Below are 8,231 nucleotides of genomic sequence, written 5' to 3'. Positions count from 1 at the left end.
AGTACAGACACACAAAATCAAGTCTTACAATGCAGATACACACACACAGAGAGCACATCCATACTTTTGTGCTATGTTCCCTGCTTTATGTACCTTGGTGAGCAGAGACTTGATCTTGAGAGAGGAGAGTCGTGATGAGGGCATCTTCAGATGTAGGCTCACCACCTCCTGTAGAGTACTGACCCTGTCTGGCAGGAAGCTACTTGTCTCTGTATAGAAATACAGGATATCTGCCACCTATGGAGAAATAACCCAAACACACCACAGTGATAAGGCTGGGAGGGTAACACTCAGTCTATGCCTACAGGGCAGTAAGAATACATTCATAGAACAACAACAAAGCTTCGGCTGCACACTCTAGGATCATACATTTTCTACAATACAGTATCTGCGTGTCAAAGACGTTGGTGAGATTTACTCCAAACTGAGCCCTCAGACATCCGGCAATCCTCCGGCAGCTATAGGTGACCTGAATAAGATAAATATACAGACAGAGGTGAAATTACATAAGGTAGAAGTCAAATGGATTAATATAATATTCTCCTGTCTACATTACTCACCTTTAATATGTGGTTATTTTCCAGGATCATGGACAGGCTGTTCTTGAAGGCCCGGGCTTCAAGCATCAGGAAGTCAAAGAGGTACACCTTGTTCTTAGTGACAATCTACAAAGGAGATTGGATATAGTTCAGCAGTTCAAATTTCCATTCATGACAAGTAATAGATAACGTGAAATAGAAAATGATGAACATATTCATATCCAAAAGCCTAGGTAGGATTACTTAGAGCTCTGTCTCTCTTTCCTCACCTGCAGTCATCAGACTCTCTCGTGCTGGAACGTCCCAACCCCGTCTGCTCCTATCTCGATCACCTGCTGCTTCCGGATGTGCATCATCTAGGTGGAGAGAGCATGACCAAGCAAGGTACTAGAGATCACTCCGTACGCCCACAGGACAAATGGCACACAGCTCCTTAGACTCATTACAGCTTCATTTTCTTCAGAGATGTTATCCACGTCTGTATGCTAAGAGGCTATGTAAAGTGAAGCGTACGCACAGGGGGCGAAGTGAAATGAAACAGTAATTGTGAGGGTTAGGTACTCACAGCAGGACCAAGCTTCTCATGGAGCTCATCAATGACCACAATGTTGACATGGCTCTCATCAATTTCATTATCATCTGAGGAAGGGAGACATCTATTTTGTTGAGCTACATCATCATATAGCTAGCTACCTAATGAAAAAAGCTAATGATGCAAACCTTTGGCTTCAGTTAGCTAAATGTGTACAATAGAGTATAGAACATGAGGTTACTAACTCAGTAGGAGATTCTTCCTGTATGGCTGAAACTCTGCCACAGTCAGGTGACCTTCAAGTCTGTGGTCACTAGAGTTATCTGTGCCACAAATTGAATACAGGGTCAGTTTCTTGCATTATTACATGCAATACTAATAAGACATTCATTTCAATGTGAGCAAAGTCAACTAAAAAAAGTAAAGATACCTAAACCTTTACTTAACACCCATCCCGGATCCGGGAGCATCCTCATCAGTAAAAGCTGCCTAGCATAGCCTAGCATAGCGCCACAAGTAAATAATAGCATATAAATATCATGAAATCACAAGTCCAATACAGCAAATGAAAGATAAACATCTTGTGAATCCAGCCATCATTTCCGATTTTTTAAATGTTTTACAGCGAAAACACAATATGTATTTCTATTAGCTAACCACAATAGCCAAAGACTCAACCGCATATTTTCACCATGTTTCTACCGCATAGGTAGCTATCACAAAACCGACCAAATAGAGATATAATTAGTCACTAACCAAGAAACAACTTCATCAGATGACAGTCTTATAACATGTTATACAATAAATGTATGTTTTGTTCGAAAATGTGCATATTTGAGGTATAAATCATAGTTTTACATTGCAGCTACCATCAAAAATATCACCAAAGCAGCCAGAATAATTACAGAGAGCAACGTGAAATATCTAAATACTCATCATAAAACATTTATGAAAAATACATGGTGTACAGCAAATGAAAGATAAACATCTTGTGAATCCAGCCAATATTTCCGATTTTTTAAGTGTTTTACAGCGAACACACAATATAGCATTATATTAGCTTACCACAATAGCCAAACACACAACCACATTTATTCACCGCACAGATAGCATTCGCAAAAACCAGCAAAAGATATAAAATGAATCACTAACCTTGACCAACTTCATCAGATGACAGTCTTATAACATCAGGTTATACAATACACTTATGTTTTGTTCGAAAATGTGCATATTTAGAGCTGCAAACCGTGGTTATACATTGTGAATATGTAGCATCGATTCACCAGAATGTCCAGAGCTATTTTGGACACTCACCTAATCTGACCAAAGAACTCATCATAAACTTTACTAAAAAATACTTGTTGTATGGCAAATGAAAGATACACTGGTTCTTAATGCAACCGCCGTGTTAGATTTTAAAGAATAACTTTACCATAACAAACAGCTTGCGTTATTGCGAGACAGCGCCCGCCAAAACGGTGGAGAATAGAAATAACATTTTCCACAGAAATACGAAATAACATCATAAATTGTTCTTACTTTTGCTGAGCTTCCATCAGAATCTTGTACAAGGAGTCCTATTTCCAGAATAAATCGTTGTTTGGTTTTAGAATGTCCTTTTCTCCTGTCGAATTCGTGCCACAATGCTAGCCAATGTTGATGACGTTCCCAGTTTCTCTCGACGCAAAGAATGGAAAACTCCAAAAGTCCCAATAAAGTTGAATAATCTGATAAAACTCGGTTGAAAAAACATACTTTACGACATTATTATCACATGTATCAAATAAAATAAGAGCCGGAGATATTAGCCGTGTATACCGAACGCTTATCAGAAGACAATATGGGGGTGCTTCGTGCGCCTAGGTAGAGAAAGGAAATTCCTGACCTGCCACTCCAAAAGCTCTTGTTCGACCTCAGATCAAGCTAGACACCTCATTCCACCTTCCACTGCCTATTGACATCTAGTGGAAGGCGTATGCAGTGCATGCATATCGATAAATATTAGGCAATTGAATAGGCAGGCCCTGAAACAGAGCCTCGTTTTCAGATTTTTCACTTCCTGTCTGGAAGTTTGCTGCAAAATGAGTTCTGTTTTACTCACAGATATAATTCAAACAGTTTTAGAAACTTGAGTGTTTTCTATCCAATAGTAATAATAATATGCATATTGTATGATCTAGAATAGAGTACGAGGCCGTTTAAATTGGGCACGATTTTTTCCAAAGTGAAAATAGCGCCCCCCTATTGTTAATAGAAAATTACTCAAGTAAAATTGAAAGTCAACCAGTAAAAGACTACTTGAGTAAAAGTCTAAAAGTATTTGGCTTTAAATATACTTAAGTATCGAAAGTAAGAGTAATTGCTCAAATATATTTAAGTATTAAAAGTAAAAGTATAAATAATTTCAAATGTCTTTTATTAAGCAAACCAGATGGCACCAGTTTCTTGTTTTTTAAATTTACGGATAGCCAGGGGCACACGCCAACACTCAGACATAATTTACAAACTAAGCATGTGTATTAGGGATATTGTAATGGCTGTCGACGTCGTTCTCCTCCTCAGACGAGGAGGAGCATGGATCGGACCAACACGCAGCGAGGTATGTAGACATGATGATTTTAATAAAGAAAAGAATAACGATGACGAAGCACACTTTAGAAATTACAAAATAACAAAACGAACTAAACAGACCTGAACATGAGAACTTACATAACACGAAGAACGCACGAACAGGAACAGGAACAGACTAAACAAACGAAACAGTCCCGTATGGTGACGAACACAAACACGGAAGACAATCACCCACAAACAAACAGTGAGAACAGCCTACCTTAATATGGTTCTCAATCAGAGGAAACGTCAAACACCTGCCTCTAATTGAGAACCATATCAGGCAACACATTTAACCCAACATAGAAACACATAACATAGAATGCCCACCCCAACTCACGCCCTGACCAACTAAACACATACAAAAAACAATGGAAAACAGGTCAGGAACATGACAGATATTCTCTTGATAAGTGAGTGAATTGGACCATTTTCCTGTCCTGCTACGCATTCAAAATGTAAAGTACTTTTGGGTGTCAGGGAAAATGTATGGGGTAATTACTTTCTTTAGGAATGTAGTAAGGTAAAAGTAAAAGTTGTAAAAATATAAATAATAAAGTACAGATACCCCAAACAACTACTAAATTAGTACTTTAAGTATTTTTACTTAAGTACTTTACACCACTGTCCATAGTTAACATTAGTTGATCTTTCACCCATAATGATATGTCAATATCGAACATACTAGCTACTTACCCAGGGTCAGGCTTTGTTAAATTTGGGAATTTCACTGAAAGATATACTAAGGGTAGCTAGTAGTTACATAGCAGATGACCAGAGATTATATTCTATTTGAATAGCTTTCTAGTAATAATGACTGAAATAATGTGCAAGTTTCCATGATTAAGGCCACCTGTTTCAGAATCTCATGTCCAAACAATAGTTTAATTCCTTCCATTCTTGACATCCACAACTGAAACAGATTAGACCCATACATTGCAGATTACTAATTTATGCAATACACACTGGCAGCACAGGGCAGTAACTGGCACACATGAACAGAGTACCAGGACGCAGGGTAATCAATAGTTACCACAACCACAAAGTCCAAATTGGCTATATCCTAAAAATGTGCTTTTTGGTCTTAATTTTAAGGTTAGGGTTAGGCATAAAGCTAGCAGTGTGGTTAAAATTGGGGTTACGGCTCGGTTTAAAATCACATTATAAGAAGATACATGTTTGAAATGGGCGGAGTTTATGACTTTGTGGCTGTGGTAACTATTGACGACCAGGATGTAGCTTCTGCTGGCTACCAGTAGCTACTAAAATTAGCTAGCTACTAGTAGCCAGCTAGCTGGCAAATTAGCTGAGCTGATCGTGATCAGCTACTGTGCAGATTTAGAGCAAATAAATGAGCATGAGCACTGAGCATGTAACGATTTTCGTCGTCAGATGAGGAATCATCGGACCAAAGCGCAGCGTGGTAAGTGTTCATGTTAATTTATTAAAAACAGAACACTAAACAAAATAACAAAGAGAATGAAACGAAACAGTTCTGTCTGGTACAGACACAAAGACAGAAAACAACTACCCACAAAACCAAAATGGAAAATGGCAACCTAAATAGGATCCCCAATCAGAGACAATGATAAACAGCTGTCTCTGATTGGGAACCAATTCAGGCCACCATAAACCTACATTCCCCTAGACAATACAAAATCCCCATAGATAAACAAAAAAAAACTAGACAAGACAAAACCCCTAGACAATACAAAAACTTAACAAACCACCCTTGTCACACCCTGACCTAACCAAACAATAAATTGCAGGCAGACAGGCAAGTTCCTCAATTGGAGAGTTATCTGGTAAGCAGCCTTAAAATATAATATAATGAGTGTCATACTCTTTCCAATTTTTCCAAATAGAATGAGTCTATTATGGTTGGGTCATATAATGCTTTTTGTCTGAGTAATGGTTTTGTGAAGTTTATAAAGTAGACAGCTGAAACAAAGTGCACTGGGCCATTGTGGCTTGCACAGAGTTGCTTTGGGTTATTTTTATAATGGTTTTATGTTTCCTAATGCCTTGTCCACAGCAGGAAGTTACTGTCTTGCAACAGTAGTACATATTTCCTTACAATAAATCACACATTAAACCACAGTCCAATCGAATCTACTTCAAACATCACAAAGGCATTGTTGGGGTGTGGGGTTACAGAATGCACAGAGGGAAATATTATAGCTGCAAGTTATTCACTTTCATAGCCTAACCAGTCTGTGTGAACATTTTAACGTTTGGAAAGTGCATAAAATAGAACAGTTGACTTAGAAGGTAGGAAGGTATCACATTTGTATGACTGTTTTATGTGTTTTTTGAATATTGATTATCTGGAGAATGTGGAGATGTGGTTTTAGGTTTGAGCTATCTGCTGACATGTCAAATATTTATTTTATAGATGGAACATGCAAGGTAGTATTAGAATGTATGACAAAGATTCTGGTAAATACTTTAATGTGTAATAATAATAATAATGTGTGCTGACTACAACCACATGGCGGCAGACTTGAGACATTTTGGGCCTTAGTTCAATCACTCAATTATATTACAGAATGTAGCCTTGTGAGAAAAGTAAACAGTGAATCTAATCCATTATCAAAAGTCAGAGAGCAAATGGTTGAATGATGTTCTCAGTCATAAAAAATAACTGATTTCAAGGAAGTGCAAGCCCTACAGTGTTAGCAATTATACTAGATAACAACCCTTAGTCCATCTTGCCTAATGCAGAACGACAAGGGAGTATAGTATTTCCATCCATATCAGCCTGGTAGAATCCATATCACACAGTTAAGGGTGGATGGGGGAAATAAGTCTCTGAGTAATGAGAGTAGGCCAGGGGAGTGCACACAGATAACATGAGTTTCTGAGTTTCAGGAGTTTTTGTTTTTTGTATCACAGTCTATGACCACACGATGGTATGACTAGTGCTTGTGTCAACATCAGGACTGGGTTGTGTCATGTTTGACGGCTTCTCCAGAACCTACCCAACCAATGTCTCCACGAAGACAAAATTAAAAAGTATTGGATAACAAATAACACATGCATAGTTAGTCCTATATTTGATGCAGACCAGGGTTCAAATACATGTGTATTTTATTATTTGTTATTTAAATACATACTTTCTGTGTATTTCCGTTTTTTCAAATAATATGTCCAGAATCAACTACTTCTGTTGTAACTATTTGAAAATATTTTCAAAGAATTTCCTATAAAAAGCCTACTATTTAAAAAATATTCCAAATACATTATTTTAAATACCAAACAGTATTGAGTATTTTCATATACAGTGCATGCCAATACTTTCCAAGTGTATTTCCAAATACATTCCAACATTCAACTACTTGTGTTTTAAAATGTAAAAAATATCAAAATACGTAGGCTACTTCCCAATGTCTTTGAAAGCAATTACCGAAACCGAAAATGTGTTTATTTCTCTCCCTCATGAGGTGGGAGGATAATACAAGTTCACAAAAGTAACAAATAAAGGTAGACCTACCAATTAGTTATAGTGTTTTTACTGATTTTACTAATTGGTTTATGAATTATGAAGTGATTATAACTCAAATTCTGTTACCAAATCTGTAAATTAAAATCAGTAATGGAAATATGCAAAGGAAAATATTGCGTATTTCATTCATTATAATCCACATAATAATTCACATTTCCTGTTGCTGCAGGATTATTTAACTGCTGTAGCAAACTGGCTCAAATGAAGATCCTGTTTTCTTCATGTTGCTGTCCTCTGGTGGTCAAAGCAAGTGTGAAAACAGTCTAGACAACCCCTCCCTCTCTCTCTCCTTACCCACTGAGCACTGACCCACACCGGATGTCCATGGAAGTTGAAAAGTAGTTGAAATTTGGTCAGTCTGCCCTGGCCTTGATTTTAACATCCAGTCCAGTCTGGAACGGACCAAATCTGGACCAATCATAGACGTCTACGTTTCACAAGTTTGGACAGCACAGTAGAGCACAGTACAGTAAAACAATGTTTTTAGTAGAATTTAGTTCAGTATAGTGGACTCCTGTACTGCACAGTAGAGCACATTACAGTAAAGTAAAACAATGTTTTTAGTAGACTTTAGTTCAGTATAGTGGACTCCTGTACTGCACAGTAGAGCACATTACAGTAAAGTAAAACAATGTTTTTAGTAGACTTTAGTTCAGTATAGTGGACTCCTGTACTGCACAGTAGAGCACATTACAGTAAAGTAAAACAATGTTTTTAGTAGACTTTAGTTCAGTATAGTGGACTCCTGTACTGCACAGTAGAGCACATTACAGTAAAGTAAAACAATGTTTTTAGTAGACTTTAGTTCAGTATAGTGGACTCCTGTACTGCACAGTAGAGCACATTACAGTAAAGTAAAACAATGTTTTTAGTAGACTTTAGTTCAGTATAGTGGACTCCTGTACTGTACAGTAGAGCACATTACAGTAAAGTAAAACAATGTTTTTAGTAGACTTTAGTTCAGTATAGTGGACTCCTGTACTGTACAGTAGAGCACATTACAGTAAAGTAAAACAATGTTTTTAGTAGACTTTAGTTCAGTATA

Source organism: Salvelinus namaycush, chromosome 15, assembly GCF_016432855.1.
Source record: "Salvelinus namaycush isolate Seneca chromosome 15, SaNama_1.0, whole genome shotgun sequence".
In the NCBI taxonomy this organism is placed as follows: Eukaryota; Metazoa; Chordata; class Actinopteri; order Salmoniformes; family Salmonidae; genus Salvelinus; species Salvelinus namaycush.
The sequence above is the reverse complement of the archived record's forward strand: the minus strand, read 5'-3'. Positions refer to the sequence as shown.